This window comes from Podarcis vaucheri (assembly GCF_965113315.1).
Source record: "Podarcis vaucheri genome assembly, chromosome: 1".
NCBI lineage: Eukaryota > Metazoa > Chordata > Lepidosauria > Squamata > Lacertidae > Podarcis > Podarcis vaucheri.
The window spans coordinates 104118412-104134354 of NC_138759.1; the positions used below are offsets into that span (position 1 = coordinate 104118412).

A 15943-nucleotide genomic window follows, 5' to 3' on the forward strand; every position below is an offset into this window, starting at 1 on the left:
TGAGTTGACAACATTCTCAACCATCCCACAGCACTCTGTCAAGTCTAGCATATTTCAGTTCACGAAGGAGTGACCCAGAAATTATCCAGGCCTTTCCTGTATTATTTCCAGACATACATGGGATTCAAGCCAAATAATTTGGTAGGCCTGGATTATTTTCAAGCCATAAATATGGGAGGCTGCTCATCCCTAATTATTAAGGTAGTAAGCCAAGGAATCTCTATAATATGACAGAAAAGGGCATTCTTCTTTTGCTAATATTTAACAGTAGTGTGGCTTGTGGTGGTTGGAAGATGCAGAAAAGAAAATCTAAAACTTCCTTCTGTTAAAGGGGCCATTGGAAACGGTATATCTAGTAGATCATCAAAAATTATTTCCACATACTTGGCAATGTTAGGGAAATGGCACCAGAGATTCATTTGCCTGACTTTTCAAGAATCGTGGACTTTTGAATCACTGTTTCTGTATTAGCATTAAATATAGCAACATTCTGATTTCAATTATTGACAGCTTGAACTAAATTAGATACTGCCTAAACTAGTTTCAGTTGTCTGTTACTCATTGAGTCATTCAGATGTTGGATGCAATCCATCAGCTTCTACTGTGAGTCCACATGCACACCCACACACCACCCACCCACCCACACCCACCCACACCACACACACTTATTGCTATTCTTTCCACCACTGTTTGGCTTCTTTCTGACTTCCATGCCTTTCTGATGTTACAGTCTGTTACATTTCCATTTGCACAAACATCATTTATGCTTTCATTTCTTATTCTTGATAAGCTTTCTTTTCCCACTGGGTATGACTACTGAGAAGGCCCTCTGTCTGGTTCCCTGTAACCTCACTTCTCGCAGTGAAGGAACTGCCAGAAGGCCCTCGGAGCTGGATGGGTCTTTTTATCCAAATATATATTTGCTTATAATCAGGGTTGCAAGAAGAGCAAGCTGGACAATGTCCATCAAATGATCCAGTATGTGTTCAGACCATTCATATTTTAAATGCCCAGTAAAAATACTCCATTATATTTGCAAACAGCTATTTGTAATGTTAAAAAAAGAATTTGCTAAATCTTCTGTACACAATGAAGCTATTCTGCATTAAGAAAACAAAGCTGGAGTGGGATTCATAGTAGCCAATAGCCCTCACTGAATCCATTTCACAGAAAGCCTCGCTATATTGCAAAACGAATAATTTTCCATCTCAAGAAACAAATATGCATGCTTCTCATGATACACACAGTATTATTTCTGGGAATACTACAGCTGGCTTGCACAACCTAGTTAAAATATTACAATTTACTTGACTGCACGCATAGTCGATTCAGAGTCAAAACTGCCACTTACTACATGGGAGGAAAAACAATGACTTCCATGCTACTGGAAACATCAAAGGTACTTTTTGCACTACTCCCCCTCAAGGCCTCCTGGGAAAAGCCCTGACTCATAATCTTTCCACTGGTGACTAGAGTTCTTCTTAGCTCTGGCGGAATCATATTCTGCTACAGTACTTCTACTGAAAAATCCTCAACAAGCAGAATGGATTGAAAAATTCAAGCATGACTAAAAAGTACATTCCCCACTAGTCAGTGAATTTTGCTCCCTATTTGTCACTGCCACCTTGGAGAGCGGTGAGCATTAATAATGCATGGGTGCTAGGAATGTATTAGCAACTAACCTTGCGAAGAAAATCAGCTGGGGACCCAGAAGAGCTGTAAAGAGAGAGAAAGAGAGAGAGAGAATAGAAAACTGGGGAAAGAGAGAACAAAATATAAAAGGGGGGAAAGCAAGTCAGTGCTCTTGAGTCCTCCCTTATTTATTGGAGAGAATTGCCAGGTACATGGGAAACTATGTATCATTGTAAGGCCAGGATGGAAGTCCTAGCAATGGGGTTGTAATTGAGTTCATTGATCAAATTCAGAGAGACCTTCTCTTCCACCGACCGGTATCCCACCTTCATCTAACTTGAGGAATACCAGGGGCAGCCAAGGATACTTCTGTATGTAGAGTGCCAATGCTTTGCAAATACCATGTTTCAAGAAAATGCATCGGGCTGATATTGTGTCTCAGAACTGCATAGGGGTAGGGGGCAAATCCTTCTGGAGATGTATTATCTGGTCACAAATACATATGCCTGGTTTCGTTTAGAGCAACTAGGTCAGAAATAATGTCAAAACCAGCATAAAGCCATGCCTAGAACAGATACTGAATGCATTGCTTTTTCAAGATCTGAACTTGTTGCACAATTATCTTCAATCTAGAATAATTTAACTCCGCAACTTGTCTCTCTGTTACTTGAAGATGATGACTTCTAAATTTCAGAGCATTGCAGATAAGTAATAAGGCATTATGTATAAGCCTCAGAAAGTAGTTTATTCAGATCACTTACATGTAAACTGTTTCAGTTGCACAGGCTCCATATTGTCACAGAGATTCTCCATCCTTTCGTAATAAATAGCACTCCCTATTATGTGAAAAGTTCCAGTCACTAGTGGTGGATACTCTCAGAAACACTTGCTGCTTTGAAACTCTCTGCTTCAGTAGGAGCTTCTATATTTTAGAGGGTGCTGCATCTTTCACTGGGGTATGAAGAGTCACCATGAGAGAAGACGCACTGCATTATCAGTTAACGTGTACCCATATTGTTATCCATTGACTCTAGTTGGAGTCAATGGATTCATATCCAAGAAGTTTATTTGTTTCTTTCCTTGCATGTGGATGTTTATGGATCCCTCAGAAATATTTCAGCAAGGACATGGAAAGCTGTCTGCCTAAGGCTTCCATGGATGTGAGGGCGATCTGGCTGCGACATCTGTCATCCCATTGATCACCAGGGTTGATTCGGCTGATCTGGCTGGCTAGGTGGTGTCCCCTTCCTCCCTCACCGCTCCATGTGCGTCCCTCCCGAAGCTGCGCGCTCGGTGGAAGAGGACGACCATCCCAGATAGAAGGAGTGTACCATTCTTACACTGGTCTCAGAGAGCTAAGTGTTGCTGCTCCATCTTGCTGAGAAGATGGCTTCTGTGTCATAACATGACTCCATTGCACTATAATGGCTCACAGAGTCCTCCCAGCTACGACAAAGCACACTGCAGGGGGGATGGGGACAACAATTTCCCTGTCTCTGCTCCACCTACCAACTGACCAGTGCTGAAAGAGCCTACTGCAGTAAGATTTCTGTGAGTAGTAGCACCGTGTGACAATTACTACTGCACTTTTAGTATTCTGGACTGGAGGGCAAGGGCTGTTTCTTACACTAGTGGATAACTGCAGGAGAAGAAGGCTGAACAATCCTAAGAATGTTTGTTCAGGATTATGTCACATTGAATGCAGCAGGACTTCCTTCTTTGTAAGCATGCATAGGATCAGAGATGGATTTAGGGGAGTGTGACCTGTTTGATCGCACTGGGCTTAGAGCCTCGGGGGCATCACAAGGGGCAATACAATTATGATGTTGAATGGAAGGTGAAAGGCAGGGGCCACCAAACTTGGGCATCACACAGGAAGCTACTGAAATATGAGACCCCAAGGTCTGCCACTGATAGGATCACACTGTAGCTTAGTTTGCCCCAACTCAGTCTAATAAGAGAAGTACCGTATATTTCAGATTCATTTACTGATGATAAAACTATTACATGTGGTGTTATGCAGCCTGTAATTATTATTTTAACTATAATTAGCCAAGAGAAATATTATGCTTGTACCTCCACCCTAATGATTCATTTTCACAAATAATTTATTCACCTCATCTACATTTGTACCATGAAGGCATGATCTCAAGTGTGAAAAAGAACAAACATGTTTTTCTCCTCTCTCTCTTGCATGTGAAATAAGTGTCAAATCTTAGAAATGCTTATGAAGGGCTAAGCCAACTCAGCTGAGTAGAACTGGAAGATCGCAACCCCTCTTTAGGATTACAATTTTGCAGCACGCTTATTTATTCAGCTCTTGACAAAATGGTCATCGGTAATATATGAAAAAAAAGGAGTAGCAATTCCATATAACTGATCCGGATTATGGTCTGATTCATATATCCCGGGATCAAATCAGAAACTGGGATGGCTTCTATAAATCTGGGACTGTCCCTGGAAAATAGGAACACTTGGAGGGTCTGTCATGCATTTAACCCAGTTTTCAAAACTCCTGCGTTTTCATCAACCTTCCTAAAAGGTCTCAACTAACCTGTTCCTTTCTTCTCACCTTTGTTTGATGCAGAAGCCTAAAAGAAGTTGAATAGCACCTGCTGCCAAATGGAGCTTCCACAAAACATGCTTATGCAGGCATTTAGGGAAACCACATTCTGACATCCTAAGAGGATCAGATGCTTAAGACCGGAAGATTGTGAAGAGAATTGGTTCAGGAGCAGTTTCCCCTTCTCATTACAATGGCTCTCAAGAGAAATGAGTAATTTTGTGCCATTGTTTTCTTGATACAACAGTCTTTTTTCTGAATTTAACTGCAGCTTTTTCCCATTACCCCCATCCCTCTCCCCTTAATCCTCTCTTTTAAATTCCCCAGTTTGTGCCATATTCATATAATTTATTCTATAAAGATTTGTTGCCGGTGATCCTTTTGAGTTTCTTTCTTGTATGTGTGTGTGTCTTTTTAAAAAGCAACAACCTTCTAGCCCAAGAGTTTATTATGTGTGTTATTCATCCCACAGATGAATGGAAAATGGGCTTTTGTAACAAAATCTTGCGTGTTAGCTGGTAAGATGTTTATTATTGTACTTCAGGTTCCCTTTGAAATGGCACAGTTGGTATTGTATCAAAGTCTGCATTTAGTATGTCACCGAGGAATTGCTGCCAAAATTTCAGCCAAAGTAAAATGGGAAGTGAATTTTAGGGAGTTTCTCATCAGGCAAAAGAGAAGCAAGCAAGCAAGCAAGCGCGCACACACACACAAGTTCCAACAAAACAAGGGCAATTTATCTGAGGGGCTTTCTGAACAACCCTGGTTGTTCCTCAGTTTCACCTACAGCAAATTTCAAAGTGGATACTGAGTGAATGGCATGAGGTTTTCATTGGGGTTGGTGGAGTCCTAGGGTACATTTGGTTTTAGCATCAGAGTTAGGTTGCCAATGTTGTAGTGCAATTTTTGTATATGTACCCAGGGGGTGGTTGGTAATTTTTTCAGAATGAGGGGCATGCATTTGTGTCAGTGACTACATATGAATCTCTCTGCAAGGTGGTTGATTGAGATCCAGGTACTCTTGGGTGAAACCAATTTTCTTGATACATTTCAATTGGGGTTTAGGCCTGGTTATGGGTTGTTTTTTGTGTTTTTGTTTTTGCACAGAAACTATTTTGGTCACCCTCTATGATGACATTTGTTGGGACAGAGATAGGGGGAATGTGACCTTGTTAATTCTCTTCAACCTCTCAGTGGTTTTCAATACAATTAACCATGATATCCTTCTGGAGCAGCTGTCTAAGTTGGGGATGGGTGGGACCACTTTGTGGTGGTTATGGTCCTACTTGGATAAACATTTCCAGACTGTGATGCTTGAGGAGTGCTCTTTAGCCCCATAGAGCCTTAAATGTGGGGTTCCTTAGGGATTTGATCTTATCCCCATGCTGTTTAGTACCTACATGAAACAGATGAGTGGGCTCATCTAGAGTTTTTGGAGTATGTTGTCGGCAATATGTTGATGATACACAGATCTACTTCTCCTTTACATCTGCAGGTGATGCAGTGGATGTAATGGACCATTGTCTTGCCTTGGTAATGGACTAGATGAGAACCATCACCTAGAGAAGACTGTGGTACTGAAACAGTATAAGGCAGCTTCATATGGTCATATTCTGTTGAGTGAATTCCTTTGACTAGGCTCTCCTTGGCTCGCTCAGAATTTAGCAAAAATGTAATCAGTGCATGACAGAAATATCTGGCAGGTCTGGTATGATCTGGCAGAATGAGGATTTTCCATGGAATCCTCCAAAAGCACTGAAATGCTGTGGCCCTGACCCAGTAAGGTAAATTGCTCTCCTCCCAATTGCCATGGCTGGTTTTACCCATCTGCAATTATACTTTCTGCTCACTTATTGGGATTTATTTCACAGATACATACAGGGCCGTCTTTATCATATGTGCTGCCGGGATGCAAAGATCCACCCAGAGCCCCCAAATTTAGTTTAGCCCCCAATTTAACTTTTGGAATGTATTTCTAATTACTCCAAAATGCGTTTCTTGCTTAGCATTCATTGTAAAAAGAAGAAAAAATACAGCTTGCGGAATTCAGAGTGTGTGCGTGCTCTAGGCGCGTTTTTGCAGAAATTGAAAACTAAAACCGCATGCTGAAACGCATGTGTAGTAGAGGCCTAAATAGTAAATAGTTAGTCAAAGAAAATGCCAAAAAAATAGCGAAAATAAACATTATTTTTTTAACGATTTCTCTAAACGAATTTGAACTGTAAGTGATGAAATTCAAACACAATTTGCAATGTTTCACTCGGGGTCAGCGGCACCTTTGACACGACTGATCTCACACAACTTGCATGCAGCCGGCAGGCAGGCGGCGTGAGATCAGTCGTGTCAAAGGTGCAGCTGCCCCCGCTGCCACATAGCAGCTCAATAACGTAATATTTTGTAAGAGTTAATTTCGTGTGCACGGTGCCATTCAGAATGACAAGCGCCGTCGTTGACTCGCCTGCCAAACTGGCGCTGCTCGTCTTTGGTAAATGAGCGCACGAAGTCAGAAGTCCTTTCGTGAAACAGTAGGTATACATTTTGGTAATACCCAGGTATATATGTATTTTGTTTTTCTAGCTTGATCAAAATTATTTATTATTTCATAACAGGTAGATAGCTAAGAGCTAGGCAGCTTCAGCAGCGGGCACCTGGCACCCCCCAGAATTCTGCGCCCGGGTGCCCCACACCCCTTGCACCCCTGGGTAGAGACTGCCCTGGATACATATAAAATGCATGGGTTGAGGTTGCTCATCTCAGTTTCCCCTTTTCAGTCCTTCTAGAGCCTGTAAAATGAGTGACCGTTCACTCCTGATGCCATATGCATCACCTTATGGAAATCACTGGTCCTAACCTTACTTACTTACCCATGCAGAACTGCAGGCAAGGGGACCACCATTTCCTAAGGCAGCTTATAAAAATAACTGTAACACAAAGCCTGCTAATGTAGAAGTGATTTGTCACGAGAGAGAATAAAAGCCTGTAATACCTCCTTCGGCTCTCTTCTTTCAAAATATTGTTGCAGACCATTTTAAGACGTAGCCAGTTTATTTTTGTAAAGATGGAACTTTCAGATTGCAAAAGAGGTTTAGAGAAACCACCGTCGTCCCTTTGAACTCAGGAGACCACTAGAACTGGGTACCGACCAGACTGACCAAAAAAACCATTTTGTTTGGATAACACTGGAAATGGAGTCGTTTGTCTTGGGAAACCTTGTAATAAATTGCGGCTTAGCTGATGTGAATTATTTCTAAAAGAGCAACACACATATAGACACACATCCCAAATGTGAGAAGTTTAATCTTTAAAAATCCACTAACATGGCTGAGAGGAATAGAGCTATTTTAATTTTTTTTACTTCCACTATGGGTTTTCTGAATAAATATGCACAACATGCCTAATTTACATCATATTTTAATTGCACCGAACATCCTTATCAAGAACTAAATGCTGTCTTTAGAGATTAGTATTAAGTTGTTTAATGACAATCAATTTTAAAAAATATGTATTGATACTGTAGAACATTTTCCCTGATAGTAATGCCTTTCAGGAAGACAGCCTGTTTTGTCTTCTGAAGACCCTGTATGGCTTTCCTGAGGGGCAATAGCCTGTAATCTCTTATAATTCTTAGAAAAAGGAAAGATTAAGCAAATGGATGATTGATGTGAAGCAGCAGAAGAAGAAATCTACCACTCCGTGAGATGTTTAATGTTGTCCTTATTGGCAAATAGACTTGTAATTAGAGGTGGACTGTAATATTTCTGAACATCTCTTAATCTGTAGAGAACACTATTTAATTTTTTCTGCTTTGGAATATAGTGGGCAATGATTTGAATTTATTACCACTGTTGTCTTGACGACAGTCTAGAATTCTCCTGAATTCCCTCTCAACAAGCAGTTCTCTGAAGGCAATTTGCTATTTTTTCTTCCAAATTTCAGAGAAAACGTGCATTTGCAAGCCAGTCCTAAACCACAGCTGTGCTGGATAGAACAGGAAAGGAACTGCTTTTTTGGTCTTGAGTTTCAGTCCTTACTTCTTGAATTGGTATCAGAATCCCAAGCAATTTATAAGTTATGTTGATTCATCATATAACAAACTTTCTTTCAATTAATGTATATTTAGGATCATAGCCTATTTCTCTATACATGCTGAATATAATTTTCCTGTCAACATAACTCAAAAACTAAAGGACTGCAGTTAAATAAGGGAGACATATCTCCCAATGCCTGGACTATAAAACATGGATCAGGAAGTACCCCTCAAAGTGAGAGAAGAAAGAGTAAGCATAAGTTTAGCTTGTTGACCAAATTATCTTTTGCAAATCCAATGTGGGAGTGGGGAGGATATTTCATAAATTGGAGCTGAATGAATGACATATTCTACAATGTGGGGCATTTCAGAAATAGTTTTCTATGTCGGTCTCCTTTCCGTTAAAAATTCTTTGATTTCAAAGGAACCATGTGGTAAGCAACAAATACTTTAGCAATCTGAGGCAAGATTACATATGTACTAAAATTTGCTTGTGTGAATTATTGCACAAAATAGACATATTTGGATTTATAAAACTATAAGATACCAAGTAATGTTATGGTCATCTATTTTATTACATGTGCTCCTTGAACCTTTTGTTCATTTGGAAAGTGAATGAGCCATGTCAAATAAAGAAAGGACAGGGAATTCAAATTCTGCTGCCTGGTGAATTGATTATTCCCGAAACCCTCTTGGCTTATCTATTGCTGTTGGATAACACCACATTTTATTAAAGATCTGTGAACTGCTTTTTTGAGATGTTTCAAAGCCTCCCCCTCCTCTACAGACAGTAAGTTTTGCAAATTCCTCTTGGCTTTGTATAGGTGATAACAGGAAACAAGAATAATGAGATAAAATAAAGCCTCTTCCTTCAGGTTTTTTAATTGAGGAACAAATTATTTCATAGTTTCTCATTAATTATTCCCATACATAGATTCTAATGACAAGGTGCCAACTTTCACACTTTAAACAGGTTAATTAATCAGGTAGTAATGAAGTTGGGTGATACCTGGGTGTTGGTGCATTGAACAATCACATCTCCTAATAATGTGTTTAACTGTCTGTAAACCTGAGAGGATAAGTTGAAACTCTTTTGAGATCTGCATAAATAAATCCATGTTAGCAGACAAGAAGCCTACTGTGAATAATAGTAATACTAAATATACTAACTATATCATCATGATCATCATCACAACTTCTCCGTAATGCTTATAATGCTCTAGTTTTTCAGTGTAAAATCTTGAAGTGACAAATGACTTTGTCCTATACCTTAAACCTAACTGTATTTATTTATTTAAAAAATTACATCTATTTTGCAGAATCATGGATTCCATTTTATATTTCGTTTACAGAATCATGAAGAAGAAGAAGAGTTTGGATTTGATATCCCGCTTTATCACTCCCTTTAAGGAGTCTCAAAGCGGCTAACATTCTCCTTTCCCTTCCTCTCCCACAACAAACACTCTGTGAGGTGAGTGGGGCTGAGAGACTTCAGAGAAATGTGACTGGCCCAAGGTCACCCAGCAGCTGCATGTGGAGGAGCCGGGAATCAAACCCGGTTCACCAGATTAGGAGTCTACCGCTCTTACCCACTACACCACACTGGCTCTCATGGAGTTTCTTCTGCTCTGGACAATGCTTCCTTCCAAAAGGAATCAGTTTTCATGCATCCAGTCACTTCAAATTCCGCAGTAATAATACCAGCAATATTTCATTCCTGGATGCTCCAGATTAAAAGGATTCCAGACAGCAGGGCTTTAAAGACCTCATCCTGAGAATTTTGAGAACTGCTGCCAGTCGGAGTAGTCAGTAGTGAGTTGAGTAGGCCAATGAACTGACCTCCTCTAAGGCTGCTTCACAAGTTATTGGAACAACAACAACAACAAAAATTAAACTGAGGGAGAATTTAAAAAATTCAATGCACTGAAACCTTCGTTCTTATTCATGGCTTTATAATTGAAACTAGGGCTGGACTGAATCTTTCTCAGGCAGATTGTTTTTGTTTTTGTTTCGGTCTCCAGAAGCCAATAGGAAGAGTCATTGCATATGAAAAATGATCCAACAAGAGAGAAAATTTCAGTAAAATTCTTGTGTGGGGTAAAGGGCTTCTGTTCCACTTACCTTACTTTCAAGGTGGCCAGAGGTGTTTTTGAGTGTCTACTCTTTCCTTCTACAAATAATCTCTCCAGTGACCTTCACTCTGTTGCATCCTTGGGTGGGTGCCCTTGTTTCCTGGGGAAGAACCATGGCATTCTCATCTGGGCTTTCTTGTGAGTACAGGGTGGGTGAAGGAAGGCTACCTGCTGTGTGCCTGACAGCCAGTCATTTTTTCAAAAAGTGAAGTCTTCAAAGTGTCTTGAAGAGGAGGCAGGAAAATGGAAGCTGTTTTCATGGGGAAGGAAAAGTTTCAAAAAAACTGTGGGATGGTTTTTGGCACGGCATGAAACAAAACTGTTTCATCTCCTTAGACAGCAGTCAGGAGACGCTTTTGTGGGGAGGGTAACCAATCATGCTGTGAAAATGTATTGTATGGAAATGTATGTCTACATCACCCTCAAATACTAATAATCAGCATGCTAATAGGGAACCACTTGATGCCACAACCAAAGGGAACAACTGCACTAAACTCAGGAGTGGAAATTAAAAGGAATTTCATGATGGGATTTCAGTCAGGATAGGTGGAAGCCAGAGATTTTTCTTGAGTACACAGACTGCATTTCAAGGAGAAAGGCCATAGATCGGAGCTGGGAGGCCTATCAGTACTAGTGTGTGTTTGTATTTGCATGTGCAAGAGAGTATTAAACACATCAGGAGGTAGTCATATAAATAAATAAGTAAACAAGCAAGCAAGCAAATAAATAAATAAATAAATAATTTTTTATTTATACCCCACCCTCCCCAGCCAGAGTCAGGCTCAGGGCGGCTAACACCAGTAAAATTACAATAAAAACATAATTTAAAATATGGGTTAGAATACGATTTAAAATGCAGCTTCATTTTAATAGTAGCCCATAGATCAAAACCATAAGGGGCGGGAAACATAAGGGTCAGAGTGAGTCCAAACCAAAGGCCAGGTGGAACAACTCTGTCTTGCAGGTCCTGAGGAAAGATGTCAAGTCCCGCAGGGCCCTAGTCTCTTGTGACAGAGTGTTCCACCATGTCGGGGCCAGTACTGAAAAGGTCCTGGCCCTAGCTGAGACCAATCTAACCACCTTGTGACTTGGGACCTCCAAAGTGTTGTCATTTGTGGACCTTAAGGTCCTCTGCGGGGCATACCAGGAGAGGTGGTCCCATAGGTACGTGGGTCCTAGGCCGCATAGGGCTTTAAAGGTCAAAACCAGCCCCTTAAATCTGACCCTGTAAATGTTACTTGGAGCAGACCTGTTGAAATTAATGGGCCTTATTTAGTCATGGTTGTTAATTTCAGGAGGCCTACTCTGAGTAAAACTTAACTGACTACCACCAAGTATTATCAGATCTTGGATCTTGGTCTCAGTGTGCCTTTGCCTATGCACCTGTAAGAGGGACACTTATTCACCATCACACAAGAGCCTTGACTGTTAGCCATAGATGGGGAAATGCTGGACTGAAGACTAGACTGAATGGATCCAGAATTGGTCTCCAGGTGTCTCTTTACAGACTCACTGTTAAAACTGTGTTCATGGAAGACAATCTTACTTTGCTATGGGTGGTCACCGAAGAAGAAGAAGAAGAAGAAGAAGAAGAAGAAGAAGAAGAAGGGGAAGAAGAAGCAGCAGCAGCAGCATATGATGCGCTCTAATTGTGGCCAGAATTTACAACTGTGGACCAGGGCACTTCACAACAAATCTACTGTAACATTTTGCAGGACTAGCACCTGTACCTTTAAATGTAAAGTTTTAATTAGGCACATATTCAAAAAAAAAAAAAATCAAGGGAAAAATACAAAAGGCAGGTTAGAGGAACACCTGAAGGGAAAGGTAGGCTTGCCTGAAAATCTGCTATAGGTGTTATATATGTTTAATCATTGGATAGTATTTATTTTTAAAAATTTGCTATGGCATAGGACCTGCTACATGACTTTTTCAACCTTTTTTAATATGACAAATGAGGAAAAATTATAGCAACTGGCTATTAATTGTTAAGGCTTCTCCAATACTTGGAATTTAGGTTCTCAGGACCAGGTGGTCTGCAAGATTAAACTACTGGGGCATCTTGAATGTAGTTCAGCTGCTAATGTGTCTCAATTCAATAACCCTTCTCCATTGTATCTTACGGAGTACAATTACCAGCCATGATCTTCAATCGTGCCTCATTGTTGGGTGCAGGGCATAATCCTCATTCATGACTGAGACTAAAAGTGGTGATATGGACACTACAACACAAAAGCTCTCCATGCTGCTTAGGAAAGAAACTGGTATACAGAGTTTACCTCACACTGCAAATGACATGTAGATGCATAAACTGTCATAGCATTAGCATATAATATGCTTTCAAAGCATTTGCAAAAGATGCAGCTTCTGTCATAGCTGGTAGAGAGAGGGGGAGGGTCTCTCTCTCTGTGTGTGTGTGTGTGTGTGTGTTGGAAATGAAAACATGTACCTGTATATCATTAGTTCAACTGCATTCCATTTATTCCCTTTCACCAAATAAATTACCTAAATGGGGTTTGCATTGTTAGCCATACTTCATCGAGAGATTGGGATAATTAGGTTTCAACTACAGGGATGTTTTAAAAAACGCATTGAATTCAGAAAAATTGGTAAGGAAGCCACTGCAATTAAAAAATAAAGGACAAAAGTTTCCTATGCCTTCCTGGGTAATTTGAGGTGAATTCAGTCTATGGCATTAGAAGTACAAAAGGTAACTAAAAATGCCATTAAATGAAATGTTCCAAGTCCAAGCAATTTCCTTCTTAGCAGAAAGTAAAATGCAAACAGAGATTACCGGGGGGGGGGGATCCCTGCTGTGTTTAATTTAAGTGTATGTAAGCCTTTTACTCACAGTTATTTTGTCTGGAGATAATCATGCCGATCCTCAGTGGTCAGAGCTGTGAAGCGTGCACTGAGAAACGTTGCTTGCCCTTTGATTCCACCTTGCTTTGGTCGGCCATGGTTCACGTCATAACAGGCTCAGCTCATTCATCTTCTGACAGGATGGGATTCTCCTATTTCTATCTCCATCTGTTTGTTCCTGTCATCTCCAGACTGTTCACAGTCTGGAACACTGAATGTACACGTGCAACTTACAGTGATCATGTGGCTTCTGTGCAATTGTGTACACAGACAGGCACACACTATCATAACTATATAGGACAGAGTCCATAATTTCTTTAAAACATGCCAGTCAGAAGTTGTCGGTCCTGAGTACAGAGAAAGAAAATAATGACTCAAATGTCAGTCAGGACCTGTCGCTCTTCACTAGAAAAGAGAAACTATAGAATGATTTGTTATTTTTCAGTCACACTGAAAAGTTGAGCATTCAGTCTAGAACATGGGGTAGTTTCATGCATCATATTGGGGTTTTCCCATTGCAGAAAGGTTTCCTTATTAATGTTCTACAGAATATGCTCAAAATCCATCTTCAGACTTTAGTTTATACTCATGTGACTTCAGGCAAATTCTTCTGCAAGTGTAATTTAAAGGTAGTTGTAGAGATATGAATGAACAATTGTATTCCAGTAGATAGCAAGTAGAAGACATGCAAATATACCAATAAAGTAACATTTTTGAAAAGAAAAGAAAAGAAAAGAAAATGGACACAGTAACCAAAATCTGACAGTCACTTCATTAAGCTACAGTGATGCCACAGGTCTCTGAGCTCAAAACTTTGCAGCACAGTTCTACAAATATTCACCTGGGAGTCGTCACCAGAGTCTTCTTAGGTATGTGCATTTCACCCTCAGTTTATTCAGATGAACACCCTCCCTCTTTCCTCAGACAATAACTGGCGGAGCTACTCTGATGCTATACATCCAAGATACATTCCGAATGCACAAAATGCATGGGACCAAACACCTCAGATGCAAAATCTTTGCACAAAATTCATAAGGAACACAAGAATCTCTGTGTGGTGGTCTTAGGTGGGAAAGATCTGGATTCAGAACAAACCAAACCCCCAGCCAGGTGTTATGTACCAACATAATGACCATTGCTTGAAGAAAAGGGTTGAGCAGTGCACCCTGACCCCTCCCTATGTGTCGCCTGGTCCCCTTACCCTCCAGACATGGAAGGTAAATGTCCGCAGCAGGGAGTCTTGCTGTAGTTGTGTGCAGTGACTTGGAATCCTGCATGGTTTTAAGTCATGCAGATAGTCTACAGGGGATCTTCTCTTGCCACGCATGGAAAGTGACCAGGGTGGAATGGAGAGCATGGATCCAGTTAGCACGGTTCATGCAATTTCCATTTGGAGTTCAGCAGAGCTTAACAGAAGCTTCTTTTCCATTAATTTTGGTGGGCTTCTCCCCTACATTAATGCCTGATCTCGCCAGATTCCTTTCTATCTCAATTTCATTCTGTGACTGAGCAACTTACTTGTCTTGAATGGGGTAACTGTGCCCCTGAAGGACCAGGTGCGCAGCCTGGGAGTCATTTTGGACTCACAGCTGTCCATGGAGGCGCAGGTTAACTCTGTGTCCAGGGCAGCTGTCTACCAGCTCCACCTGGTACGCAGGCTAAGACCCTACCTGCCCGCGAACTGTCTCGCCAGAGTGGTGCATGCTCTAGTTATCTCACGCTTGGACTACTGCAACGCACTCTACGTGGGGCTACCTTTGAAGGTGACCCGGAAACTGCAATTAATCCAGAATGCGGCAGCTAGACTGGTGACTGGGAGTGGCCGCCTGGACCACATAACACCGGTTCTGAGAGATCTGCATTGGCTCCCAGTACGTTTCTGAGCACGATTCAAAGTGTTGGTGCTGACCTTTAAAGCCCTAAACGGCCTCGGTCCTGTATACCTGAAGGAGCGTCTCCACCCCCATCGTTCAGCCCGGACACTGAGATCTAGTGCCAAGGGCCTTCTGGCGGTTCCCTCATTGCGAGAAGTGAGGCTACAGGGAACCAGACAGAGGGCCTTCTCGGTAGTGGCGCCCGCCCTGTGGAACGCCCTCCCATTAGATGTCAAAGAGATAAATAATTACCTGACATTCAGAAGACATCTTAAGGCAGCCCTGCTCAGGGAGGTTTTTAATATGTAACGCTGTACTGTTTTTAACACTGATTGGGAGCCACCCAGAGTGGCTGGGGAAACTCAGCCAGATGGGCGGGGTATAAATAATAAATTATTTATTATTATTATTATTATTATTATTATTATTATTATTATTATACCTTTACAACTGCACAAATCCATGTTTTCTTAATATTTATTCTAAGTTTTCTCTCCTTGTATTTCACACCACATTTTCTCTAGTTCTATTACCTTGGTCCTTGAGCAATAGAGAAGAATTGTTCATAGCATTTTTGATGGAAGAAACAAAGAGAATGAGAATGACCAGCGTGGCAAAGTAGTACAGTTATATAATGCTGAACACGTCAATGCTTCATTGGTCAAAGTTTTGTTTTGAAACTGAGCATGCCATGTTCCCAAACCAGTGGGCTTCTTCTGTGCACATGGAACTCCATAAGCACAGACTTCCTCATTCATTTCCGTGTCAAGGACTGTAGAGTGGAGCGCTGCCAGATTTATAAGTGAATGGGCAATAGATAATAGAATAACGGAACCTTTGATTTTTCTAAGGG

General features: G+C 41.0%; 1 long non-coding RNA gene across 1 annotated transcript in view; it reads right to left on the minus strand.

The window, feature by feature from the left end:
* The window catches only part of LOC309519363, a 38337-nt gene extending 24943 nt beyond the window's left edge, over positions 1-13394 (minus strand). The window contains exons 1-2 of the long non-coding RNA XR_014213818.1: positions 13206-13394; positions 10344-10454 (exon numbers count right to left, since the gene is read on the minus strand). This is a non-coding gene — a long non-coding RNA (uncharacterized lncRNA). The remainder of the gene's footprint in view (positions 1-10343; positions 10455-13205) is intronic.
* Positions 13395-15943: the final 2549 nt, after the last annotated feature.